Source organism: Triplophysa rosa, linkage group LG4 (assembly GCF_024868665.1).
Source record: "Triplophysa rosa linkage group LG4, Trosa_1v2, whole genome shotgun sequence".
NCBI lineage: Eukaryota > Metazoa > Chordata > Actinopteri > Cypriniformes > Nemacheilidae > Triplophysa > Triplophysa rosa.
In genome coordinates this window covers 22448375-22475834 of record NC_079893.1, presented here as the reverse complement: position 1 = coordinate 22475834, position 27460 = coordinate 22448375, and the positions used below count along the sequence as shown (strand labels likewise).

Sequence of the window (27460 nt, the reverse complement as noted above, 5' to 3'; positions counted from 1 at the left end):
AAACCCACCTGACCACGTGTGATTGGCTCACATACGATGATCTTAATACCAAGTGTACACTCTTCCTTATTTATCTATACTCCAAACAACCCTTGCGCTATAAAGTACAGAAGCCTTTTGATGTTAAATGTTCTTTATGGAACCATTCAGTCAAAAATGGTTCTTGAATGGCACTGTGAGCACCTTTAAAAAAAATATCAGGACCTGTGTGTTGGTGGAAGGCTTAGATTTGGAGAGAAGCTAGCTTGGGTGAGAAAGCACGCATGATGGAATGATGTGAACATTCTTACAGGTTCACCGCATATCAGGAGACCGGCACACTTCTGAGGATATGAAAGAGAAAGGTGCTAACACTGCTCCCACCTCAGACCTGCACGTCTGCTACGCCTTGAAGTTCATCCTCAGATCGGAGGAAACACAGGGGAATGCTGTGTTTCCAGAGAGGTGTACGAGACCACACTCAGGTGTGAGAAACAACAAGTAAGGTGCTTGGACGTTCAATTCTGTGTTTGGTGAAAGGTCATGAGAACACAATCAGAGGCCCTGGACTGCTACTGATAAAATAAATAAATAATCGACGAGAGTCTGTGTAGCGTTTTTGGCCACAATGCAAATACAGCTTTATAGTTTATCATCTATTAAGTGTGAGGTGTTACATACAACATTTTCAATTCAGTTTAATTTTATTTCATTTGTTACGATACAGTTATACACAATAAAACTGTGCGTTTGGTAAGTTGGGAAAAGTCATCGACACTGAAAGACCTATCTATTAAAAAACCTAAAACTATACTACCATTTTAATTTTCTTGCACTTTTTCTTACATTTCAGCACTTTTTTTAGCATTATACTTTGGTGAGCTGTAGGTATTGGTTTCCTTGTGTCTATAAAGCCGATTTAATTTCCTAACACATTTGATATTCAGCACAGCATTCTGATTCTATTAGATATTTCTCTATTGACGGAAGCTAACTGCTCTCATCAGGTTTAAAACCTAATAACATCAGCAGAAAAGAGAAAGGATGGCAGAAGGTGGAAATTTAATCAATACATTAGACGTCTCCCGTACAGATAACAAAAAGAAACAAAGAAAGAACCACCACGAAAAGTTTATTTTTTTAACGCTGTTGTAACACAGCTTGCATCTTTTGTCTTTTCCCAGCTGGGCTTTTAGCATTAAGAGCGTCTAGCTGTTATGGGCTCTGTGTTTCAGTGGCACTTATGCATTCCTGAATATCAATGTGGCTGTGAGAGCAGATTAGAGGCTGCCTCGCTCTCCCTCCCGAGCTCTTCAAATTAGTTTGATTTTCCCCCAGATGGTCAGATTAAATTACATAAACGCTGTCAGCAAAGTCCTATTCTCCACTGTATTCATGCCATCCCCTCTGTACCCCTCCTTCCTTCTCCTATAATCTTTTTCTGCCATCTCTACTGGTCTCGTCACGTCTCCTGATTTAACCTGCCCAAGCGTAATTCCTTCACATTCTTTTGTCTTTTAGTCCCCATTTATTCTCGCTGTGTCTTATTTAACCAAATCTCTGACAATGTTTCTGCAGGCGAATTACTGTAAAAGTTCTGTCCCTGCACTGTGCGTCTCTTCGACAGAAACCCAAGGCTTTGGAGGGACTCCAGCGGCAATTATTACAATAACAAGTGTTTAAACGAACAAGAGCGTGCAATTATATCACTTAATTACTTGCCTTAATCCGCATAAGATTGGAGATCGGAGCTGCATCGCTGGTATTTTCTCCTGCGTATTTGGAAAAACCGGCAGGGAAATATGCGGTAAAGCCTGCTCTAACAGAGCGCGCTCTGAAAATAAGACTTGGCAGAAAAATGAGGGAATTTGTCAAAAGTAAAAAAGTAAACAGGCCTGGTTGTTTGTGAAATAGGATAATGGAATTAGAGGCTAGGCATGAGGGAAAACGGCGATAAGTTTATAAAGGACGTGGGATTTCGTAAGGGGTGGCGGCGGTGAGATTTTGATCTCTCCCTCCTACGCATAAGCACATCCACTTTCTGGCTTCTGTCAAGGCAAAATGTCAGGCCCTGCGAAGCCAAAGAGGCACGGGGAGTTTTCCTCCACGACTTGGTGGCTGTTTAGGCCAGTGAAATAAACTCTTTCTGACAGTCTAAACAGAAGTGGAGGCGCTGGGTGGCCGGCTCAATTAAAAACCCCAAAACGCTTGGGTGCGACTGTTTTTTTGAGCTAACACAACATTTTTGCCGCATTTCTCAAAGCTGAAATAAACAACAAATGTTGCAAAACTTGCGGGAGGGCGAATTACACAATTTCCCCTCTCCACCCGGCAACATTAAAGATACCATCTGGTCATCTTGTGTGAGGAAGCAGCATCCCGTCATTGAGGTGTGTGTGTGCTACAAACATTCGGACACCTCCTCGCACACGCAACAAGATGGTGTAAAGTCTGGAATCACTTTTTGGAAATCTGGCCAGCTTGCTTTAAAGTTGGGTGTGTTATCATGTTTCCTGATCGGACTGTGAAATGGGCAGTAAAAATGTGTTAAATGATCTTGTGTTTGCATTGTGAATCACAATCATTTTTATTCCTCCTGTCCAAACAGACGGATAACTATAAGCTGTGGGCTCATACGGACGGACTCTCCCACGAGTTTCCAGCCAGACCAGAGGTAAATAATACCCTCTGCGTAACGCAATACGAACGAGAATTGGGCGCCTGTTCACTTGTAACATCCAGAGTGGCTACAGAAAACAAAAACTTGTGTATTGTGCAGCGGGTACAGATTGTAAACATGTTTATTCTGCAGTCGGGCCAATGCAACTAAATGAGAAAAGAAGGCAATTAATGCAACTTTAGAAAAGACAGTTAAGGACACTGTTAAAGACGTGCACTTCGGTTAGCTAATTGTCCTGCTTTGTCCATCATTAAATAAAGTAAAGGGTTAGAAGTCAGATGCTATTCAAAAGTATTTATGTTGGAAACCTTGAGAGAAGGAATGAAATGCCATCTTTAAGAAGTGTTTAAATAATTTCATTTTAAGCAATTGGATGATAATTTGAAGCAGAACTGGAAAAATGCACTTAAACAAATGGTCTGACGAGCAGCGATTTGCACTGAAAAAAACGCTGAAAAGATTTGCCAAATATTCACTGTGACATCTGCAGGAAAAAATGCTGCTACATTCGAATTATAACAATAATCATAAACAATAACAATAAAAGACACAATGGCATCCCTAACAATGTAAGGCATCCCTAACAATGAAAAGAAAAGTGTGTTTATGCACAGCTGCTCTTAGATGAGACACTTTGATATAAACAGAATGCAAGACGTTTTCGATGATTGTCAGGTTTTTCAACAAGAAAGAGCAAAAAAGATAAATAAGCAAAACGTTGACTGACATGAAGCATTTCTGATACATCAAATTCGATCAAATGTAGCGTGTTTAATTGGTTAAGAAATGCTTTGCTTTCTGAGAACCATATGCTTATTTCAGTAGCTATATTCAAGGCAAAAAAAATTGTGAGTAAAACAATTTTTTATGTAGCAATTTCATTAGCTATTCAGTTGTGTCATTGTCGGTTTCTAATACTTTTTTGGTACTTTGCCCTTTTCTAAGCCTGCTGACAGCATGTTACATCTTGTATTTATTAGCGTGCTGGATGTGTGGAAGAAATGTTTCATGAAGTCACATATTAAATGTGTATTTATTAACAAGAAGTGATTTCACTGTAAAGTTTATTGATTTATTTTGTTTTTAACTTATAGACAGGCCACTGTATATGTATATGTGCAGTATGTCCTATTGTATTGTAATGTTCTTTTTATTCTGTTGCCTAAATACCATTATTTTTTAAGAAACAAATAAATAAATAAATTACATTTGTTTTTAACACTGACAGAGTAAAAATGCTGACAATATTTTGTTTTATATTTTTTTCTTCTTTTATCCATTCAATTTGTCTTGCCTTGTTTGTACCTTCTGGATTTGGAACTCACGCTTTATCTCAAATGTGGGAATCATTAACTATAATTTAAAAAGCACCTATGATTATCCTAATGTTCTCAATATTCTGCATAGACGATAATGATTTTTATTCCCCAACGCATAGCGTGTAAAGAATTCAGATGCTGTGAATAATTGTTCAGAGAGTTGAGGTGTGGTCAAGAGGGAGACAAACAGATGTCCCAAGCAAAACAGACGCAGGAACACACACACCTACACAGTCTTATCCTTTTTCCTCCTAAGAAATAAAAAAGAGGCGGTTCATTTTTCCTCCACTCTGTAATCCTAGCTGCTCTTCAGTTCAGTATGTATAAAAAGTTACCTAATCACAAAATGCCTACGCTAGACCCTGCAGTCACGGCGGTGGCCGGCTATCAGAGGGCCGGAGAACCCAGCGCTGCTTCTCTGCGGGGCTCATTAGTCATGCAGTGGTCACTTCTCACCAAATGCAATTAAGACTATTTGCTCTCCTGCAGCAGATGCTGATGAGACAGGCAAAGAAGAGGATTGGTTGATCGTCCCACGCCTCTCCGAGCGGACCAGTGCGGCGGGAGGCAAAAATTGAATTTTAATAATAGAGTATATCCATTTGAGGGGCCTGGCATGGATGTCGAATGAGCAGGAAGTGAGAGAAAGAAATTGGGGTGAGGGGTAATGACCTTCTCTAAGTAAAAATCAAAGGGTCCTATTTCATCTCATTTGTCATGCACATCTCACCAAAAACAAAAGAAGCAGTTAAAGTGGAAGCCGTGCATATGGTCACATCTGGAAAGGGCAAATGAGATTAGAAAACACAATTGAATGTTATCAGCACTCTCTATTCAACAGGTGACACTGGTTTTAATAAGCTCTAACTGTGTTAAAACAAAATGCAGAGTGGTTCATACACAATCCTACAGAAGCTGACCTGTAAGACATTATATACAGATGCAGACCATTCCAAATGTTCATTTAAAGTGCATTTCTAGATATATTGTGGCCAGTCCTGTCCAATGTCTATTGAATTTCAACAAAATCATACCTCAGGAGTGACAAAGTCATCCAACAGCAATGTGAAAGACTGACAGGATGACAAGACACATGAAAACTGTGATAAAAACTAAGTTTATCACATAACAAATATGTTTTCACTTTTCCTAAATACATGTACAAATATTATTATTGTGTTGCTTAAAAGTGAATATAAACTAGTTTTCTTTGCAGTATTTGAGGTCTGAAAAAATACAGAGCATCTTTTCTGTTATTTTGACTTGTTTCTCCAGTTTTCATTTTCTGCAAATAAATGCAAGTAGAAAAAATATTTGTATTTGAAATTTGGGAGAAATATTGTTAGTAGTTCACAGAAGGAAACAAAAATGATAATTTTACCTAATGAAGAAAATCAAGAAAAACTGCAAATTATTTTGAAAAGATGAAATGCTTCTAATTTTAAGGCTATTTCAAAAGTTAGGCTCCTAAATAATAAAAAATAATAATTATCATGTAGGGCTGCATAATGATTAATCACGACTAATCGTTTGCAGAATGAACGTTTTTGTTTACATAATATATGTTGGTGTACCGTGTATAATAATGATGTATATATAAACACACACACACACACACACACCACACACACACACACACACACACACACAACACACACACACACACACACACACCACACACACACACACACACACACACACACACACACAGGCTTTGGTTGACTATCCCCGTGGGGACAGTCCATAGGCGTAATGTTTTTATACTGTACAAACTGTATATTCTATCCCCTATCCCTAACCCTATCCCTAAACCTAAAGATCATAGAACACTTTTTGCATTTTTAGATTTGTAAAAAAATATTGTTCTGTACAATTTATTAGCTTTTTTGCCCCTGGGGACCTCAATTTTGGTCCCCACCGTGACACGAGTCCCCATGTGTTGGTGTGTATTCAGGTTTAGGTCCCCACCGGGATATACAAACATGAACACACACACACACACACACACACATTCATGTATTATTTATATAATAAATATTTATATACAATATAAATTATATATAACTTTAAAATGTATATAAACGTAAATATTTCTTAAATATATACATGCATGCGTGTATTTAGATATACATAATTTTTATACACAAAACACAGACATATATTATGTAAACAAAAACTGTTATTCTGCAAACGATTGATTAGTCACGATTAATCGTTATGCAGCCCTAATACCATGTCATAATTTTCTCCCCTCATTTCATTACAAACCCGTTTATTTTTTCTGCAGAAAACAATTGATGTTTTGAGAAAAGTCTGAGTGGTTATGTGTCTATACAAGTTCATAGGGGCCAATGTTGTTTGGTTACCAACATTCTTCAAAATATCTTCTGTTGGGTTCTGCAAAGAATGAAAGTCATGCAGGTTTGGAATGACATGAGAGTGAGTAAATGGTGAAAGATTTTTAATTTTGGAGTGAACTACCCTTATCTTTCCTTCCTAGATTCCACAATCTGTCTAAATTATACATCAGCATTTTTTGGTTCGCTAACTGTTAGGATGTTGCCAGCAGCTGCTACTGTAGACAGATAGCCTCAAACAGCTCAGTGGACTTCAAAACAGAACTTCTGTATTTAGGTTAGACCGGGAAAGTTGTCTTAAGAAAAAAGCAAGAACAAGCCTAAACTGACTGGCTACAGACAACACTTAAACAAAGCAAGACGTCAACAGATTTATCGCAGTGTACCTCGTAAGTCTTGCTTCCACAGATTAGCATAAGTGGGGACTCTTTTAGGACTGAAAAAGAATGCTGATATGACAAACCCTCCCTTTAATTACTACTGTAGAAGCCTGAGTGTCAGGCCTGATTTTGTTCAAAATGTCAACGTGCCCACTTGGGAGAACAGCATGGGGAAGGGAGGAAAAACCCTAAATTGAGAATAAATGCAGAAATGTTGATGTCAACACTATTTTAAAGCGCTGAGGGACTCTGCCGCTGAACAACAGACAACAACATATATCATAGCATGCTGCTTTTGTTTTTAACCAAAGGAGCGTCTCAATTCATTGTGAAAGAGCATAAAAGACAGAGGATGATTGTTGCGTTTCAAATTAAACAATAAGATGTGTACTAATAGTTATAAGATGCTGATTTAACTGTGCCATGTGACTGGTTTCTTAATGATAAAACTCTTTTTTTTACTATTATAGACACAAGTACAAGTAAAACAGAGCAAAAAGGCAAATATTACCTCTAGACCTCCAGCCGGGCTTTTTCAGATGCATTTTTTGTCTGAAAATCAGTCTTGTTTGGTAAAGTGGCTATTTTCTCTTGTTGAGTACAAGAGCCCATTTCCACCATTACTCTGGCAAGCACGGACACCTGTAGCTTGCATGCCGTCGCCATGCCAACAGCGAGAGATGCAGAAGATAAGTGAGGGGGGGGGAAGACTCCATTTCGGGGATCGGGCGCTCTGAGGAAAACCGGTCGAGCTCACGGGAGGGGCAGGAATGATGAAAGGCTGTTGAAAGCTCTTCACTTAGAATCTCTGTGAAGCCACGTTTCCTAGCACATGGCACAGTCACCTAAACCACTAGTGGGTGTCTAAAAAGTGCTTCAATAACGCATGCTAAGTGTAAAGTATAAACGCCCTCAACGCAGGTGCTGCGATCAACATCTGGTTAACAAGCAAGACAACAATTGGCAACTGGTGATAAAGTAACAATGCCTGCAAATGTTTCTTGTGGCGGTACACTGTGCCAAAACACTCATCGGGAACCGAGGGATTGGGGTGCTCGAGTCATGGAAAAGCTTTCAGGTAAGTCGTGCTCAGAGGTTAGCGTGAAAAATCACAAATGAAATGTGTGATTTCTCAATTGTTCTCCTAGACAGCGATGGGAATAAATGGAGAGTAAATGGAGACTTTTGATGGATTATCCAGTCTCTCAGATTTTCTCATGAGACAAAGATCTCAGAAATCTCAAATGTCTCTCTACTAGAGTTTCAGGTCTCAAAAGTGTCTTACAACTGTACTCAGATTTGCCAAGACACTACAATTAAAAATCAGACATTACAACATGAACTTCAATTTGATACTGTAATATACAAAATTAATATAACAGAGAACTCCACTTAGTTTCTTAAAAATAGGAACTTGTGAGCATTAAGCATGCAGTTTGTTTTCTCTTGGATGTTATAAGAAGCTTTGTCACTATATACCAGCGGTTCTCAAACCGGGGGCCCCAAGATGGTTCCAGGGGGACCACAGATTTTGTGGAATTTTATAAAATAAAGAAAAAGATCGTATATGTTATGCAATAACATAATAGGAAAATAAAATCACTAGCCAAAATAACTGATGCTCCCAGACTGTATAAATAAATATTTTTTGCCTTAATTTTAATTATAAGTTTAAGATTATACGTATTTATTTGGGGGGCCGCAAAGCGATGCACTCTACACAAAGGGAGCCTTACAACGAAAAAGTTTGAGAACCACTGCACTATACTATCCAGTTGAATTTTTTTAAGACTTTAGCTGGATAAGTAGAGAATCTAACTGAAGTCTAATGTACATCTCATGCTTGCCACTCTCATTTAACTGCTGTCCATCTTAATTACATTGAGATGCACTTAGTGCCATGCAAATGTGTCGCAAGCCTCACTGTAGTACCCATTGTCCTTCACTCCTCGCTCCTCTGGGACTCGGCCATTAATGACAGAGGAGTGCGCCGAGGAGTCACTGAGCCCCGCAGATCAAATTATCTCTTCTTTACTGATAGGTTATGGGTGGATGGTGATGAGAGCACAAGCGTCAAGTCCAACACCTTCTCGGGTTCTTTAGGACGTGTGCTACTTTGTTGCACAGAGATGTCTAGGAATTGCCAAACTAAGGCAAGATTAAAGTAGCATAATTTGATTGAGGTTGCACTAAACAGCAGTAAAGTGTTCATTATAAAGAAGATCTAATTCTGATTGGATGAGCAGTATTGGAAAAAAGATATTCAGACCATTGACTGTGTGAATGCAAAAATAATGTACCAAGTTGCTTAGCAACAAGGAAACTAATGAACAATATTTCTTGGCAAATTATTTGTTTATTATAGTTATTATAAATGTAACTATTTAGTTAATATTAGTTATATTAATAATATTTTATTAAATTGCTATTTTGTAGCTTTTAAAGGTCCAATGTGTATTTTTTTGGAGGATCTATTGACAGAAATGCAATATAATATACATAACTATGTCGTCGTCAGAGGTGTATAAAGACCTTACATAATGAAGAGTTAAACAGACAAACTACTCTGCAGAGCGTTTCGTAAATATGTCATCTCCTTCGGAAAAAAAACAAAAATATTACGACATCATAGTTCTGTGTCAGCCACCGTAGTGCTTCAAAAGGGAGGGGTGGAGTGACCCGGTGGTTGCAAGACACAACCTCACCACTAGATGCTGCTAAATTTCATAAACTAGACCTTTAAAAAACGAATAAGCCATGTGAGGCTGTTACAGTGATTGTACATGACCATAAACAACATGTTCAAAGTCTTGATTTTGATTAACATCAAATGTTGACGCAGATATTTCCCTAGATGCAACATAACAAGAGATGATGTTTGTGACTGAAGTTGGAAAGATAAAATGAACACTGAAGCAATCTCTTAGATCTAAAGTTTGAATTTAGTTCTTAAAACTGAAATGTGTCACACAAGAATCATTAAATGACAACCTGTTTTTGAACCGATTTTGTGAACATTAGTCAATGTTGCTGTGTTGGTTAAAATGCTTAAACAAACCTACAATTACTTTTAATTTTCTTTTCATATTAGGATGGAATATAATAAAAAATATAAAAAAAAAAATATAAAAAAATCTAAGTTTACTTTAAAGAATTTATACTTTCCACATTCTTTTATATTCTATTCTTCCTTTACACACACACACGTGTGGCACTCACACCCACTCACACCTGATGTAACCTGGCAGACAGTGCCAGCGGAGTGAGCCATCAGAGAGAAAGAGCATGCTCGGTCTGAACCATCTCCCAGCTGGCTGCGTGAGCAGGGCCCGTCTGGTTGGAAGCTACAGATTAATTAACATTGTGCCATGAGAGCACCCAGTGAACGTGTGTGGAGGGGGCGAGGTGTGTGACATTCAGCCCGGCATGCTCACACACCCAATGATCTCTGGATCTCACGTCTCTCCACCCTCGCCATCATCATCGTGCCCTTACGCTCTCACCCCGTCTGTTCGGAGACTGCTGCCAATCGCAGCCCGATCAGGGCAGGTGAGAATGCAGCGCTTTGGAAACGTGTGCCGGTAATACAGAATGTCAGGGTGTCATTGGCAGAGAAAGCAATGTAGAGTGAAGAAAGAAAAAACAAGATGAATGAAGAACTAGGTGTGGCGGAGTTCTAATGTGAACCGCCAAACTGTAAGCTGTCACTCAGATACGCTCTCTGATGTTTGACATGAGGATTAGCAATCAAACTCGCACAATGAACACATCCGCAGAAGACAGAGTAAATATATCAAGACATTGTGAAGAAAAGGATTTAGATTTCTTTTTGCTTGTTTACATTTCAAGTAATAGAATGACTGGCAGAAGAGGGAATTGCTAAAGTGCAGTTCACTTACTGAAACTAACTAAAGCAAAACTCAACAAAGTGAAGTTGGTTTTGGAAGTTCTGCATCTTGAATAAACATTCCTTATATATAATAACATTTTAATATACATACTGTACATACATAAATGCATATAGTTGTATTATATATAAAGAATGTTTAAGTACAAAAAGCATTTGAAAAATTTCTTACACTTAAAATGCAAAAAAATGAATAAATAGATAGAAGAATAAAAATAGACAAATAAATGTGTTAAATAGAACACATCAAACCAAGAGCTAGACCTTGTTCCAAACTTCACTTTCCAGAGTCTTTTTTTTTAATAGCTGGTGTCAAGGTGATTTTTAATGGATTTATAAAGTCATTTCCTGACATGTTCAAACAGATGTCCTATACTCTTTTTTTTTTTTTTTACATTGACTGTGGCCAAGTTCTACAAAGTTTACCAATCAGAAAGTGTCAAAATTCGTTGAACTCAATTTTGAACAATAATTAAGAACATCTGAAGAGTTTGGTTCCAAAACGCGATAAACGCCATTTTTTAAAAATATGAGTTTCCGCCAAAATCAGTATTGAATGTATTTTAGTCCAGTGCCTGTATGTAAGATTAGTATTGTATTAGGCTGTCATATGTGGATCAACTCACATTTTTAACAGTTTCAATATGAAAAATAAATTTTATATCGATTCAATGTATTTATTGCATTTTGAAAAAAAAATGTTATGGATTTATTGCATTATGGGGAATTTTTTTTAGGGATGGGCATTTTTGATCATATTTCATTTTGAGTACTGGACAGGTTTGAAAAACGAGTACTCAATTAATTGGGGGTGGGGCATTAGAGGGGGTGGGGCGTGCCCCCCATACCATGGTGACAATGAAAAGATTTTAACTACAACACTGATACGAAAATTTATGTTAATAAAACTATAAGATTGAGTAAATAATTAAATAGACACTGTTAGATTATTAAAAATTCACTATCAATGTTTTTGAAAATAAAGTAAACATTTAAAAGAAATATCAGCGTGAGACGAAACGTCATCTCTGCCCTGTCACATTTCTGTCTGTCAGTGTCTGACGGTAAAGTCTCTTATGCTCGTCTGACATGTCTGTCTGATAGTAGTGGTCTCACCTGACATTTTGTTTCCAAATATACTGGTGCGGAGCGGGGTGAGCGTTTTTAATCCATTCTTATGAACTTCAGCGAGCGTTCACGTGACGCTCGCTTTGCTCCGCGAGCGCAATGCGAGCTCAGCTTCCATGGGAATGGATTGAAAACGCTCGCCCGCGAATACAACACTAAGCCATTATAAACAGAAATTCTGTGCCCACTGGATGCAGCGCAAAGAGACACAACAAACGTCCAGTTTCTTTTTGCTTTCGCCATGTTGCATCGCGCCGCTCGCGTGTAAGATGTAAGATGATAACGGATCAAACTTGTAGTAGATTTGTATGTTTTGTATGCTGCTTGGCGCCATACATTTTGCACTTGACTGTATTTTTGTCAGGTTCATCAAAGTGAAACCAAGAATCGCTGTGCGCTTTCAATATGCCCTTCTGTGCTCCGTAGGGCTATAGTCAAGTCCACCGTTGTCGAGTCCAAGAAAAGTCTAAGTCCAAAGAGGTTCGAGTCCAAGTCAAGACCGAGTCCAATTGAGACAGTCAAGACAGAGACAGAAAAAAAATCATGACTACAAGACCACATACTTAACTATTGAGAATTTTTGTTATGCAAGAGACAGCATATCTTCCATTTTCATTATTGGTAATGATCAAAAAGACAATTTTATTTTACCTTAAAATAAGGTAATTTTATTTACTTTAGGTATAGCACTAAAGTCACAAAGCCAAACTGTAACTTCAAATTTTTTATTGAAGTGTAACAATCCTATTCTGCCAATAGAAAATGTAACAAATAACCAGCAAACACTTGAATATGTTCCCATTCTTGAACTTATGACTTAGTGTCCCCCAAAGTAACCAACCCCCCCACTTTTTTAAGGAACTTTTTAACACCTTTGTGTGTGTGTGTGTGTGTGCGTCTGCCCGTGCGCATTCGATAGAGGAGCTGCGAGAAAGAGCAGAGGCCCCACGGCTCGTTTAAAAGCACGTTTCGGTGCCCATACTTAAATAACATGTTCATATTGAAATGACAATAAAACTACGATCAATCTTATCTTGAAGCCCTACTTTCTAAACTCGTAACTACTTTCTAAAAATATTCAAATGCAATGCTAACTCTGAAACATGGCATTCACTTACCTCTCTTTGTGAGGCCTTTGCACGTTTCTTACAAAATTGGATGTTGTCCCACAGGTTTCAGAGAAAGTTTTGTTGCAAAAAGTTTCCTTTTAAGCGCACTGTCGATAAATTCTTTATGGTTTGAAAAAACAAATGTTATTATGCCACTGCTCGCTGACATCGTGCCTGATGAATGATTGATGCTGTTCAGTTCGCGCCACGGACGAATCGTTCATTTGAACCGGTTCATTCTTTTAAGTGAACCGGTCGAACCATTTCACCTGAATTGTTCGCGTTTAGAGTCTCCCGTAAACACTTAATATTACCCACAAATTAATTCAGTTCTTCACTTTCTGGCGTGCATGACAGTCCCGAGGACTTGAACCAATATACCGGAGTTATTTAGTTACATCAACAGCACATACTGAACTGAACTGCTGTGTGAAGAGAGAACTTATGAACATGCGCGGCTCTCGTTCTTGAGTCGAGAGTCGGCAACAGTTTTCGGATCACAAGAAGCATGCTCTATCAATGTTTTGTTTTGAAGGAGAAAAAAAAAAAATTATATATATATATATCTGGACTCGGTCGAGACCAATGATCAAGTCCGAGACAAGTCCGAGTGCAAATACCAACGAGTCCAAGACAAGTCCAAGATCATAAAAAAACATCTCGAGTCCGGACTCGAGTACTACAGCACTACTCTGGACCGCAAACTCTCGCAACGCAACAATCAAATATCTAGGCCAACCCGAAATGCCAGCATAACCAATCAGAAAGAAAGAAAATAATTAAAAAATGTATTTATAGACCCAAACGATCATCGTTTTCACCATCAATCGTCGCTGTCGCGTTCGAGTACTCGTGCCTAATCCCAATTAAATATGGCACAAAGACATCAATACTTTTTTAGAGCCTTGAGTGTCCAAATGCTTTTTGTAATTAATGTTTATTCTCTAGCCTAGTCTGGTTTTGTATCCGGAGATTTTAGACCAGAAACAGTACAAACAGATTTGTTTTACAAATTTGATATAAAAACTGTATTTTTTAAATAGGTAAATAGATAAAACATAAGTAAACCATTAAACAAACAAACTTTAATTGCAATATCATAATGAACCAGGTCCAATAATTAAATAAAATGATTAACATGACAATTAGAAATGAGATTAAATTAGATTTAAATATTTATCTTTTGGGAAAAGTTACAGAATATTATTAAGGTACATGGTAGAGGTGTTAAAATACAGTGAATTTGATAGAATACACAGCCATTATCTTAAACTAAAGCACACTTTTCCCTCTTTGTTAAAAGTTGATAAACTTCTTTTATATTACTAACATGACTACGCACAATACATTCATTAGTTTCATGATAAAAACACAATTTAGTCACGAGAAATTCATTTATTGGCAGTTTACATTAAAAACGGACGACCGCCTTAAAGTTTTTGAAATTTGACCGTTGCTCAGCTCCCGTGGCATCATGGGATAGAGAAGTGACCATCCGATCCACACTCACGAATCTCGACCGAAGTAGTAAACCATCCGGGTATTTCTCGCCTACCGTCTTTTGCATACTGAGATTTCGGACATACTATTCATGACTCAAACTCATTTTCGCAAACTATATAGTATGGATGTAGACGATTTTGGACGCAGCGCATCTTTTCCTAACGTGAATAAACCTGTGTCCATAGCAACAAGCACCCAAATATATTTTTGTTTTTGCTTTAAATGGGGGCTAAAGGGGTTCAAGAAAAAAGCACCAGCGAGATGACAGAGGAACTCTCAAACCCGTTTTGAATTTGCACATCAACAGAGATTAATCGAGGGTTCTCTTTTTCTCCGGTTATATATACAACGGAGGAAGCGGCAGTTCAGCTGTGACTGAAACCCGAGACTCATGTGCTGCGAATCTTCCGCACGACGCCGTCCCCTCTCCAAATCTTTCGTAACACCCATTCTCATTAGAGGGATGGAAAATCTTGGGGAACGGATCGATGTTTTCATTTTTCAAGTGCTTGTATCCATTAGAAGGGTAAAATTCATCCATCAAGCAAATTCCTTTCTGGTTAGGCCCTGTCGCTTTAACAAGTAGCGAGCTCAAGGCTCAAGATGTATTGCTCTCCATTTCACTAACCTTCATTATGTCTTTCATGTGTCTCTCACCCCCTCCTGCTATCTCTCTCTCTCTCTCTCTCTCTCTCTCTCGGAGGAGTGAAGGAGCTGATTGGCCGGAGATGCTACCTGCCATGTTTTGTACCATACAGTGCAGGCAGCGAACCTTTCATGTTCTGCACATAAATTCCAACACCTTTTTTGGCACAAATCATTTTGCATGAATTATATATGACGGCCCGATTATCTCTTCACTTAAGGAAAATATAATTTTGTAATTTGGTGGTTTTCCTATGGTATTTAAAGCAATATTTAGTGGGCCTTCCTGTTAAGCTGAAACTAATAGGAAAAGGGGGTTAACTGCATTCCAAAAGTAAGTGCTCATAAAGTTACGTTGAAACATAAATTATGGTGGCGAAAATTTTCATCACGGCCATTAGAAAGACGAATCCCTCCTCCCAGCCCTTCTGCCTCCATGATCCTAGTCCAAAGAAAGCCATCAAGAGGACTGTTCTGTCTCAATTTCTAGAACCAACTCTCCCCAAAAAACACAGGAAGGCTAATAAATGATGTGGTAAATGACGGTGCACCGTGCACTTTCAGACGACAAGTCACAAGACAAATTTCTTCAGCGTTTACAAAAGAAACACTACCGCTCAAGGGAGAAAAGAGAGAGAGGTAAAGAAAGTGAGCGAGGACTGCTTTTTAACGATTCGTTGTAATTTAACCCAAACAAATTGCAGACGCTTACGAAGAAAAACAAAAGAATGGCGCTGGAAATGGGCACAACCTCTCCACCTGAGCAGCTGTAACATCACGCACGATGACAGTTATACAAATGATGCCTCACAATAGCGTGCACTTACGGTCTCCACTGTCAGAGGGAGACAAAAGCTTCTCTCCTCCGCCTAATGAACATATCTGCCGAGGAACGCTGCAGCTGGACTCAAAAGGTTACGCAGAGCTCGCCCGCTGGTCACAAAGCTGCACCCGCAGGAATTCTGAATCCTGTCCAAGAAAGCCAAAAGGAGTTGCGGGAGGCTCGGTGACAAAAGGGAAAGGGCTGATGGGCTCACAGAGAACTAGAAAGACCTACGTGTGAACCCTTCTTCCGCCACAGGGACTCATGTCGACATCCCTTCCTCAAACACTCTCGCAAACAGCAGCCTCCATTTTATTCACTCATAAAATATGGATGCTCGACAAAATGACACACAGGAAAATAAAAAAAATGAAGCATGAAATATGAGAGCATCTGGCACTTGGTGAACTACGACCATTTGCCCAAATATATTTTCTCTTCTATTCAATATAATTCCTTAACTGGAAAATTATCACTCAGCAAAAAAATAAAAATCCAGAGCAATTAAAGTATGCTAAACAGTACACTTGTAAACACTCACCTGTACGCTACACTTCATCTGAACGTACACTACAACATATTTACTTACAGATGTAGTACAAGCACGAAAAACGACAAAAATGTGCAAACTGTACCTGTCTCCAGAGTCCAATGAATCAAAGTTTAAAGAGGTCATTGAAGAACTACTGAATGCTGGGAAGGGAAATCCTCATGTTGCCAGCAGTGAGGGCATAAGGAACAGCATACTGGTGTGTCGTAAGGTTTGGTCACAAAGACGACTGACCTGTCCTACCCTATAAATGCGTCTCAGAGCGAGTTTCCCATCAGCCAATGGAAACTCAGCGTTCTGCGGAGGACAGCCAGGTAGGTCCGTGATGCTTATAAGCAAAGGAGACTGCTGCACACTTTGTTTCACATTTGGTCAAGTTAAAACACTGTAACATTTACAACAATCCAAAAGAATCCAAGAAAAAGCTGCAATAATAAAGAAAAAACACTAAATATTGTACTTCCTGTCCAAGTTATTTAATGCACAATTAACTGTGCCATTTGCAGGTCGACCCTACAGAAAAGACGCATGGAAACATCTACAGCACAACTGTGCCTGCAACTGAAATACATAAATGCTAAATGAAGTACACAGACATTAAAACAGAGACATCAGCAGCGCTATGGGAAGCATGTGACCTCACAATATAGATGAGCTGTTCATGGGGGCTCACGCCGGGGGCCAAGTATGTCCTGTGCCATTATTATATTCTAATAAAATAAAGACTAAAATCCCATTCAAAATTCTTAAATAAATCAGCTACCACTGACTGCTCATTCTTCTAGTCTATTTGTTTGGCACATACGATTTGACAGTTGGCAGAAGACACTCTGTACACTGTGCGATAGCCACCAGCAAACCCTATAGCACAGTGTAACACAAACCCCTCTTGTAAAATAACTGTTGAAAAATGTGATGAAAATATAAACGTGATCAAATTTGTCACAACTTGGCAAATATACCGTTGGATAAAAGACAAAACAACAACAACAGATTTAAGGTTGGAGGTGGAGCCAACTTAAAAGCTGCCGGTTGTTTCCCTGTTTCACACTCGACAGAATTCACACAATCTTTGTCTTCCGCATTGGTCGCGCTGAATATTTCACCAAAAAGACATACGCTTGCATGTAACACAACAGATCTGTCCAACTTTGATGCAACTGGAAATTTTTACGAAAAAGTGTCTCCAGCCTGAGATGGCGAATTTAGCGGTTTGTTTATCATTGACCATCGCAGAGGCGCCAGTGTGAAATAAAGTATTTTTAGATGTTGACATAATGGCTTGAAGGAGGAGGAGATCATGAATTTTTCATAGCGGCTCACAGGGAGAGGTCATTCGCCACTCTTCGCTATGAAAGAAGGGAGAAGCAGAATTTCTGGGAGGCCGTGTGCGAATCCCTCCAAAAAAGAAACCGATTAGTCAAGTACAATTATGGACGCGCAGACACAAAACCCAACGGAATGTTTATAAATGGATTCTCCGACTGTTCTGAAACAAACACAATGACTGAACTTGTAGCCTCTTAGAAACAAAAAGCTACAGCTTTTCTTGTTTCCGGTACCCATGCCACTTTCCCTAAATTCCCCGCGTATGCAAGCAACCGCCGCCATCTATTTAACAGTATGCAGGCATTTCACTGTAAAGGCTCTCAAAAGAGGATGTTAGAGGAAAACAGGCAAACGTTGTCCGGTACAGAGGTCTGACAAGCGGCTTAGCATTTGGCGGTTTCCGTGAACTTTCTCTCTGTAACAACATTATTAAACAGTTACCGATCTATTTTACTATATAAACACGGTTTACAACATTTGCGTCTCTAAAGACTGGATTCCTACAAGAGCACAAGCATGTGCGAGTGTGCGTGTGCACGCATAATCCTATTTGAAGTATTCTCCCCGTTTTCAATGCATTCAAGAGTTGAGCATAAATCAGAGTGACAGACTTGAAAGAAAAGGCTTTGCATTAAAGAGTCCAGGTCAAGGGGATGGGTCTTAAACACAGACAATAGCTTTCTTCCCCAAAATATTAGCACGCTTTGACTTGTAACGGACGAGTGAAAGTGCGTCTCTCAAAGTGGCAATTAAGTGGCACAACAACAGTAGCGCATCAATACATTTGAGCCGTCCGCTTTAGCTTGTGTTGTTTTAATTATGCCTTGGATAGGTCTGACATAACATCTCATCGATTCACGAGGTCGCAAACATTATTTGTGACGCACCTACATGTCGCATTTACTTAAGAATGGAAGCTTTGGGAGACACGAGGCCTGGTGGTTCCAAGGCTAACGCTTGGCATGTGCACTCAAGTCAGCGAGCTTTGAGCTGGTGTTGGGTTGCCGGCAAAAACACCAGTGTCTCCCCCTTTAAGCACGGCTGGGCAGCAATGAGCCTGCTCCAAATGTTACACGCCATTCCAACCCTCTATAAGCTATGCAATGCTGGCTCCCGATTGTTCACACAGTACATTTAACAAGAATCACCTCTTACCATCCGGAAGTTTGAAAATACAAATAGTCGAATAATAAGCCCATCTTTCCTCCATACGTCCAGTCTAACGCAAATGAAAACATGTCATCCCCGTCTACCCCCACACACAAATCAATATAAAAACAGCAATGCCCATTTACCTGTTCCCACTCATTTCACTCCAGACGATTATTAATCATGTTAGAGTGTTATTGCTGAAAATAAAATTACAGGGAAAAAATGTTTTTCCAATTAGCTGCCATGCCTCCCATTGACAGGGAATGATTAAAACAAAGACAGACTAATTGGCCTTTGAATAATGAAATGATATGTATTCGGAGTTTTAAACAGGTGTGAAAGCAGAAGCAACAAGGAGATCGTAAAACATCTGGCCACTCTGGACAGGTTCTGTCAATCAATCCCCCTCTGAGAATCCCATTACCATGACAACCCCCAGCCAATAACATCTGTACTGGCCTTTATGAGGGAAAGAGGGCCACTATATGTGACAATATTAACATCATTACTGTAACAAATGGCAGCCACTTGCTTCTTTATTTGATGTGAGATCAAACATGCATGCACGCTCTCCGTCCCCCCCACACACTGTGGCCTGTCATGGGGTCTTTAAAAAAAGCTGTTTCAGTCATGATATAAATGACACTTCAGATTTTGAAAGTGCTCCTATCAATCACTCCAACTTTAATGCGAAATAATAAAATCAGTTTAAGTTTCTTTTTTGTTGTCCATTTGTTCCCGCCCTCCCCGCCTCTCGACTGAATGAAGGCCAAGTTCAAGGCAACATCAAAAATTGATTACGACTACACCTCAGATTAATCAGAGTTCGCTTGAAGCTCGGCACCTACACACGCACAAATCCTTTGCTTGGATTATATTCATCCCATAATGTGTTACAACAGAAATGTGACCCTGGATCACAAAACCAGTCTTAAGTAGCACGGGAACATTTTTTGTAAAAGACAAAAATACATTGTGTGTCAAAATTATCGATTTTTCTTTTATGCCAAAAATCATTAGGATATTAAGTAAAGATCATGTTCCATGAAGATATTTTGTAAATTTCCTACCTTAAATATATAAAAACTTTATTTTTGTGAGTGGATGGTCTGCCACAGTGCCCCTGATTAACAACTTCAAAGGCAATTTTCTCAGTATTTTGATTTTTTTGCACTCTCAGATTCCTGAGATTTAAACGGTTGTATCTCAGCCAGATATTGTCCTATTCTAACAACTCATATATCTATAGAAAGTTTATTTNTATTAAGTAAAGATCATGTTCCATGAAGATATTTTGTAAATTTCCTACCTTAAATATATAAAAACTTTATTTTTGTGAGTGGATGGTCTGCCACAGTGCCCCTGATTAACAACTTCAAAGGCAATTTTCTCAATATTTTGATTGAATATTTTGATGAACTCAGATTCCTGAGTTTTAAACGGTTGTATCTCAGCCAGATATTGTCCTATTTTAACAACTCATATATCTATAGAAAGTTTATTTATTCAGATTTCAGATTATGTAAAAATCTCAATTTCGAAAAATTGACCCATAAGACTGGTTTTGTTGTCCAGGGTCACAAATATATTTTCAAACGTGTCATTTCAATGTGTTTCCGTGTCAAGCATAAAGAACGTAATGCAGTCATATGCACATGCATGAATTTGCTTCAAGTAATAGATATTTGTGTTGGGGACATCTTGCATGTACAAACTAAGTAAAAGTGTAACTATTTGAGTTTGCCACACATTAAAACATCAAAGCAACCTTACTAAATTGTTTGACCTTAAAGAAAAATCTGAGGAAGTGAAGGTCAGAGGGAAAAAAATACCATCACAAAAAATAAGCAGCTCCTTCAGTAGAAGGCCTAAAGCGGTCGAAACAAGCGTGAGACCAAAAAAGTCCAGAAATATTTCAAGTGAATATAAAAATGCTTAAATTTATAAAGCCAGCCGTGATTTACCGGGAGGCTACTGTATGTTCACTCACAGACTTCAGTGGGTGAGATACTGTACATTCACATTTAAACAAAGGACCATTTAGGATGGGCCAGGGATCTTTCACCAATCACTATCGCGAGTATCGGCTTTCAGTGCAATTACAGTACATGGTGATACCTCGGTTCCATGCTCCCTTCTACACCGTTTCCAGTGTGCGTATGTGTGTGCATGTGCGTTCACACACAGGGTCGCTGCTTCTTAATCTGTCGACACACAACCTTCAGGTATGTGTTCATAAGTTAAATGGAACCGATGGCTTTTTACTCACTTGAGTGTTGCTTTTATGTAACATAATATTAGTGTTTGGGTATTCTAGACTTGTGCGTTAAAGGTTTGTGCGTTAAAGGTTTGAATTCTCTTCACATCGGTGTGACCGACTCAAAGACACTGAAATCACAAAAGCAACACTTGCATGAAACTAAATGCATGAATCACCCTAAATAAGTAATAAGCATATACATAAAGCATACATTTCTGTCACTAAAACAAAGGGAAAAGTTGAGAAGAGGAGACGACTCAGACATGTAGGCTACACACAGATCAATTTAAAAAAGTGTTCTGCGAATTTTATGCCACCAAACTTTCCAAAACACATTCTAACATTTTGAGTTTATAAAAAAGTAGTAATTGGTGAAAACTTTATCAGTTATCTATAGCATGCATTAACGTTATAATTATTCTAAATATTTTGTAAGCATTTATTCACAGGTATTAAAAAACAATAATTAAGCAAACACGACTAAAAAGGTCACATTAACATTTACAAAATTCCTGACAAACTGTGAATGTAGTTAAAGCTCCACAGTTATCTTCAGATAAAGCGGTGACACAAACTTCAACGACAAACCTGAGCAGCACGTTTGATTTACTGAAACAATAACAATGCAACTACTTTACTATAGTAATATGGAGATTTTAATCCTGTCATGCATTGCTCACAAAACGGCACCAGGCACACAAGTTAAATAATAAAAGCATTTTTATTCTATTTTGTAAGGCTTCTGTTAAAATGAAAGTGTTTCTTTTATCTTTTATACGTGCACGGGTGCCGTAGACCGAAAGCCTCTCTTTTTTTGTTGTTGTTTAATATGTTTTTTCGTTTTATTTGATCTAATGGCGTTTTGCTATACACTGTTATTATTCTGCATGTTTCATTACTGTAAATACAGAGATGTTTACCTACGAGCTTGCATTGTTAAGGCAAAAATAATTCGCCTAAATATAGCCTACCGTCGAACTTGAAGTTAATAAAACGGCGGTGTGTGTGTTGTGCTCTCTGCTCTGTTTTGTAGTGAAGCTTACATTCTCAGCACGTGAACATTACAACCTGTACAAGGAAATAATTACTACATAACTCGCTTCACCTGCGCACTTAACTATACAAATACAACAATACAAAATAAAAATGACTTAAGCTACACTCTAAAACTATTTGATTAATCAAGTGATAAAACGAATAAAGAAGAACCAATATAATTTGTCGCGTGTTTAATTTAAACCAAGAATGTTTTATTCGCCTGACTAAAAAGTCGTAAGTGTGCAAGCGTGGCCATCAGAACTCTTACCTGCCGTTGATGAGTTTCAGCATCCCATTGAGAAAAACTTCACCAAACGATGGCTAACTTCAGAGAATGACACCGCCGAGAGATGTTTACACAGAAACGATACAGCCGAAGACGAAACGAGTGCTCCTCACACGATGTAAGCAGCAGCAACTCCCTTTCAAACGATAGTCCGGTGATCTCTTCACCGAGAGTCACTTAAATGCTGACAGATACGCGCGCTTCTACATCCTCTCCGAATGCGGAAAACAAACGGAGTACCGCCTGAGGTGTTCGCTGTGCTCATGTGCGTATCTGCCGAATATCAGCAGCGACCGTCCGGAGCTACGCGATAAGCCTCTGTTTCCACGCGGAGCGTCCGTCGACGAAGCCGAGAGCGCGAACTCGCGCGTCCACCTGCGCGAGTACACGTGAACCGACAGGTCGGAATCGGATCGTTCGCGCGGGGAAGGAGTGCGTTTCCTCAGCTCTGGTTTGGTTTGGCTGTGGATGTGAAGCGCCGGCGGTCCCCCCCCGTTGCGTCCAATCAGTGCGCTATGTGTCTTTATCCAGCGTTGGATCGGTGATAAATGAAGGGTCATCCATGCCTAACGCCGAACCCTGATGAATGACTTTCAGCAGCTCCTCGTCATTGTAATGTCTCGGATTCTGATTGTAACCGGTTAATGGGGTTGGCTCTCCTTTGCGTTTGCTCTCGCTCTCATTCTCACAGGCGCTTTAAAACGTTATTCCCCATGCCATAAGTTAATGTTCATAGCAGAAACAAGTACGCCACTTAATCAGTTTGATGCGCACTACTTATAGCCACAGAACTAACAAGATAATGTAATATCCTTCTCTCTGTATATCTGTTTAAGTTTGCTATATACAGTATATGACTTTAACCTATATTTTCAAAAGGCTCTCTGAACAACTGCTGTCTGAGAGCATCACAGCTGCCCTTCAGTGCACTGAAAACATCAAAGAGGACGTATGTGTGGAGAGAATAATTGTTCTGATGCGCAAGTCAGCGCAGAGTAAAAAGGGAAAAGAAAACATATCCTCTGGATAAATGAACAGTGCATGACCAGCGTTGTAAATCACAATCTGGAATGGCACTGAAGTGAGCCTCTGATACCATTTCACCTGATCCACCTGCTTCTACCACATACTTTGTTGAAGTTCAAATATGTCTACAGTCTTGTGCAACTACAGCAGAAGACACTGTGAAAGCACCTGCAGATGCAATTTAAGAAAGTTTTGGTATCTGACCTGGCTTGACCTGGAGTGTGGTTTTGGGTTACAAACACCCGACCTAACCTCACTGTTCTATGCAACTTCAAAATTTTCTTTTTTGTTTTGTGGAAAATGTTTCTGGTCGAGTTCAGAGCATGTTCACACCGGTAGCAGAACAGAAGGTAAAGTGAGGATTAAAAATGCATATTCGTTCTCTCACGTCGCCATCAAAGTGTTTTATATGCTTGGATTGAATGTGCTGAGCTAAATGAACGTAATCAGGTGTTCTCCTCAAGTTTCATTCAGGATTCATTTCAGAGTCACTGTGTAAATGGTATGAATTATTAATTTCGCTGACACCCGGCAGAATAAAAGTACAAGGGAGTGGTGTGTCGGCTGAAGCCAGTGCATATGCTGAAACTTTGAACAAGATGGACCCTTCTGCCTTTGCACATTGAGGCAGTTGACTGGATAAGTTTCCTCTGCAGAAATCAAATCACGACGACCACAGTTCGACAGAAGGTTTCATTTGAAGTTCCTGTGTTGTACATGATGCAATTGTTCTGAGGGATAAAAGATCGTTGTATTGTTTGCCGTGTGTAATGCATTCTAAACATGTCATGCACTGAATATTACAACACATTAACAAACAACTAATACGTTTAATGAGTCATTAAACCACATGTAATGCAACTGAAGTGCTGTAATTAAATACTGCACCAGTCATTTATTACTGGATATCGATTTTCATGATTTTTTGGTCAAGTACCAAAGTTTTGAATGGACAGATTAAAAATGGGCCCAATAAAAGACCCTTAAAGGACAAACTGATGTTATCGCACTGGCTCGCAGTACTCGACACGAGCATTTACAAAGACTATTTTTCAATATAGTTAACATTCTGGTCAACTCTCGCAAGTCCTGACATACAGTAGTGGCCAAAAATGATTTTCGGGAGGCATAGTTATATTTGCTTTTAATGCCCCCCTCAGGCTAGATTAAACCATCAAAATAGACAAAACACTTTTAAGCTATTTATTAGTCAAAATTATTTGTCAAAAATGCAAACTACGGTGTTATATTAGGAAATATTAGGTTATGTTAGGAAATATACGTACGTTTTATTTGAATATGCAAAAGGAATCTAGAAGTACATAAAGCATACAATGAGTTTAAATGTATCTATTATTATTATCTGTTGATCATCCCTTGTGTCAATATGTCTTTGTGAATTTAGCACATGTGTAATTTTTGTCAAATTGTTTAAGCATATTTATTTAATACTTCAATAATGATCCAAGGTGTCAAATGTCCAAAGTTGGACATCACGTTTGGCCACTACAATATACAATACATATTTAACACAAAATGTTCTGTAAACCAGTCCTTTTTATTAACTATAACTATTTTACTGTAGCAGTAAGAACGGAATATGAATGCCTTCACAAGTATGCTTAAACATTTAAATGTATTCATAAAGAGCAGCCCATTTAGAAACTATAAACATCAGACTGTCCTCATCGACTGCTCCATTGAAAAACCATTATTGCTGGTATTGTTGGCCAAATTCAACATCACAGATCTCAATCAGGTTCAGACTTTCCATTAGGAGCCACTTTCAGTAACGAGCAAGTTTATTTCACTCTTCAGAGCACGCTGGCCATTTATCAAAATGAGTCCACATGAAGCCTCTTCTCTAAACACAAAGGCGAAAAAAATCAATGATGTGAAATGTTAACAAGGTAATCAAAACGCAAGTGTCAAAGTGCTGTTTGGGTGGATGTAGTGCGTGTGTGTGGGGGGGTGCGGTGATAAACTAGGTAAATATATAAATAAGTGGAAGGAAGATAAAAGGACGCCCGGTGTTCTAGACGAGCTTTCCTCCAAACAGAAATCATTCATACCATCTGTGAGATAAACCCAAAATTAACATCATCAAAGTGTCTCGTCTCCCCCTGCTTTCACCCTCCATCACGCTCCCTCTCCTCTTTCTCTCACTGCAGGACACAAACGCCCCCTCACTCACAGACGGCCCTATTTTCCACCCATCCAAACCACAGACGCTCAGATACACACACCTGAGGGGGTCCAGATTGGAGATGCACAGTCCAGGATACAGATCCATTCACCTGCAGCACCGAAGAAGAAAACACAGCTTGAAAAAGAAGAAAGATGCTTCTCCAATAAGACGGCACATCCCTCCCTAGTCCCTAGTGCTGGATGAATGTGTGTTTAAGTGTGTGTGTGTGAGAAAGATAGCTGCTGCTTGGTCAGTGCCTCTGGGGCGGCCCCGAGTGGGCAGCGCGCGCTGGCAGTGACAGACCCTGACATCGCTTCACGCTTCACTACATATAGAGCCGTCCACAGCCCGTCCCTAAGTGTCCACAAATGCAAAACTTCCCTCTTGTCCTGCACGCTGACAGACACTCGGCTGGCAAGCACAACTCACTGCACCAGAATAGGAGATTAGACGCAGATATCCACACAGAGGTGCTCGGCATGCCATGTCTCTGGTGATATGGTCCTACCTGCCGAACGAGTAAATAGAGCGCAATACATATTAATGTAGATCAGCATCATGTGTCCCTTCACACGTGTCTTTCCCACAATCCTACTCTTAATTCATGTCTGATGCTCTCCGGCCAGTGTGGGAGTGTCTCCGTTTGGCACATGTACACCAGGACAGAGCACTGATGGCAATTCACTGTAAAACAGTGAAATATTGCCCTCCCCCATCTTCACAGGCATATCCTTCACACGGCCACTGAAGTGTTAGGACGAGTCAATGTCATCTCTTTCTTTCTCTCTCTCTCTCTCTCTCTCTCTCTCTCTCTCACCAGGCTCCGAGGTCCTCCTCATCTCAAGCCAACTAGGGCATAGAACTGGAAACCTCCAGATGTGTCACATGACCACTGGGTTCTGCAGATGCACATCACTGGTTTTGGCACTACGGGGGGTTGTGTGTGTGTTCATGTGCCAGAGAAGCTTCAGGAGAGATGTGAACAAAATATAGAGCACATTATATAGATGTAGCATATGCAATGATAATTGCACACCTGATGTGTACATCAATGTAATCCTATGAGATCCTCTAATCTGATTGGATAAAAGGGGTTGCACAAGTGCTGATATTTTGTAGTACAACACTGGGACTTGTTGCTTTCCATGAGAAAGAACAATCACAGATGAGACCTTTTAAATATTTCAGTTATTTCTATTATATATCAATGAGATTAAATGGAGAGCTAATGAAAATACATTCAAATATTTCTGCCAAGAAAAAGACCCAGAAATCTCATTCCTTCAGAATTTCAAAACAGATCTCAACAATGTCACAAACTAAGCTCAGATTTTCAAACAAAATTATTAAAGTCCCAGTGAAATAAAAAATGACAATGCCTATTTTTTCATGAAATATTGCAGTGTTTATTGTAAATAGTTTATCAATGTGGGTCATTCTCTTTTTACAATTTGTGTGCCCTTATAATCTTCAATTAAAATCTGAAAATGCACTTCCTTCCTGTAGTGACTATCCATCTTAAATGATGTGTCTTAGACGGCTTGGGTGGAGCATCCGTTAACTCCTCCCCTTCAACTGTCATTCTGCTCCCAGTTCCATTTCAAATGCAACGGCTGTTTTTATACATCCAATCAAATCGAAGAGAAAGATGAACGCCACGCCCACTATTTTTCTCATTTCAAATTCCATTTCACTTGGAAATGCGTCAAAATACGGAAGTAAAAACGATCACAACTTCCGGTTTACTGGGACTTTAAAATATTTCAATATAAACTCAAACATTTCTTCAAATGTCCCCAAA

General features: G+C 39.2%; 1 protein-coding gene across 13 annotated transcripts in view; it reads right to left on the bottom strand.

The window, feature by feature from the left end:
- The window catches only part of tenm3 (teneurin transmembrane protein 3), a 308707-nt gene that overhangs the window by 268377 nt on the left and 12870 nt on the right, over window positions 1-27460 (bottom strand). For 3 of the 13 annotated variants that reach the window (XM_057332727.1, XM_057332731.1, XM_057332732.1), the window contains exon 1: window positions 22428-23114. The exons of 1 other annotated variant lie outside the window; for it this stretch is intronic. The gene's annotated coding sequence lies outside the window, so the exon portion shown is untranslated. Of the gene's footprint in view, window positions 1-22427; window positions 23116-27460 lie in introns of those variants that run through there. 9 more of the 13 variants (XM_057332733.1, XM_057332734.1, XM_057332735.1 and 6 more) reach the window with 4 other exon arrangements.